Raw genomic sequence first — 2,127 nt, 5'->3', positions numbered from 1 at the left:
TCTGTGTTTTTCTGCCCATTTTCCTAGTAGGTCTTGTGTCCTGCCAGCTAATTCTGTGAGCTACCCAAAATTCTCTCCATGCATTTATTTTCTTCTTTTATTAGCTAGAGCTGCTTTTGCTGCTCACAACCAAGATCTGTAACTGAACAGTTGTTACCAAGGAATGGAATGCATTAGCTCCCCGCAAGGGATTGTGGGGATCACCAATTGTTTACCTGGCATAGCTGGGTCAAAAACTAGTCAAAATCTTGCTTAAATGCCAAGACAGGAATTCAACAGAAGTAAAAAAACTAATCAAATCATTGCCTGTGGTCACCTGGCATCAAGTGCTCATTGCAGGCATGACTTTGGGGAATTGAGTTGCTCCAACCCCAGAACAGAGGGATGTACACAAGGAATTTATGGACTTACAAAAGGGGCAGCAGCTTTGAACATCAATGGGCAGCTTAAAGAAAGAGAATGACAAGTTAAAATCCTTGAATTCTAGGCTCATAGCACTGACTGAATCCAGGGAGTTCCTAGGATCAAGATAAAAGAACCTCTTATCTTTTGTTGCTGCAGGGACTGAGCTGGTTAAAAACAAAATGTGGTCTTAGAGATAGTAAAAACACTACCAGTGGAATTCTGAGTTTTTCATTCTTGCTTATGTAAAAATCAGAGAATTGGTAGGAGAAGAGTATGTTGCCATGATAGCCTAAACACAAACTCCCACTGATAGTCCACTGTCACTGGAGAACATACTGAGAATTCCCTCATACCTCTCCCTAAAGACACCTGTAGCCAGGGTGCGGGTTCTCTGGGGATAGAGACATGCACAAATCTTTGGGAGATGCTTATACACAGATCTTAAGAATCTGCGAATCCATTGTGCCTAATGGGATGATTTTCCTTCCTTCCTTCCTTCCTTCCTTCCTTCCTTCCTTCCTTCCTTCCTTCCTTCCTTCCTTCCTTCCTCTCTCTCTCCCTCTTCTTTCTGACCTACAAAGCCACTTGTAAAGCTCATGAAGTAAAATAATGTCATAAGAAGTCCAGTTTTCTCTAAGGCTAGTATATCATGTAGTAGAGCTTGACAATTGTTTCACATTGTGTCAGAAAAGGAACTAGCAGAATCTATGTGAAGGGATTATTGACTTTCCTAGGTAATAAGGAATCTCACAGAAACTGAACTTGGGGATTAATGACAAGGACTTGGGGGAAAGGGGAGAAGCAAGGATGAAGTACTTGAAATAGGCTTAGAACATAAAGAATATCCATGCTACATGTTAACTCAAAGGCATTCCCACTGATAATAATTAGCTGGGAAGAGAACCTGCTCTCCCAATGTCAATGATCTCCCTTCTGTATAAACTTCAGAATTTCCTTAATGAACAATATGGCTATGGTGATAAATATGGGTGCTATTTACAAGTACAAAAACATAAGATTCCCCTTACCAGTATATTAGAATGTATTTCCAAAAGTAGTATATCAGAACCTACAATATTGTACTATATGTTTGAATGTTACTTTTATTTTTTTTATTACTTTTGTCATGGAGGGTTTTTGTAATGTGGAGTAGATACTTATTCTGGACTTCAATTTATATATGATTTTTTTATTCATCATGCCTCAAGTCAGCACTACCATGAATGTCCTAGACAACTGAATGCCGTATTCAACATCATTACATCTATCACAATTTCTTCCAAGTGAGAAGCTTAACTTCCCGGGGGGAAACACACACACACACACACACACACACACACACACACACACGAATGAGATAATGACCTTAGGTTAGTTTAGTTTTATCAGATACCGCCTTGAAGAACTTATATGGCACCAGATCATAGGTTGCTGCCAATTATTTGAAACTTTGATTTGTATATGGTAGTATTTCTTTTATAGTCAGTATGCATGGATCCAAAAATGAAGGAATAGAATTGGAATTAGCACCTCTCCCAAATAGACATAATCAACCGTTCCATTGTTTTTATTCCCACTACTGAAATTATGGGAACTACGGTTGAGAAATTAGTAATAACCAAGTGAGAAATGTTCTTCCAAGGGATTCAGCAATGGATGTAAGCAATGCCATCCAGGTAATTTAGAGTCTCATGACAATGTGTCAGAAGGTAAAAATAGAGA

The sequence above is a fragment of the Myotis davidii genome, unplaced genomic scaffold (genome assembly GCF_000327345.1).
Source record: "Myotis davidii unplaced genomic scaffold, ASM32734v1 scaffold269, whole genome shotgun sequence".
NCBI lineage: Eukaryota > Metazoa > Chordata > Mammalia > Chiroptera > Vespertilionidae > Myotis > Myotis davidii.
The sequence above is the reverse complement of the archived record's forward strand: the minus strand, read 5'-3'. Positions refer to the sequence as shown.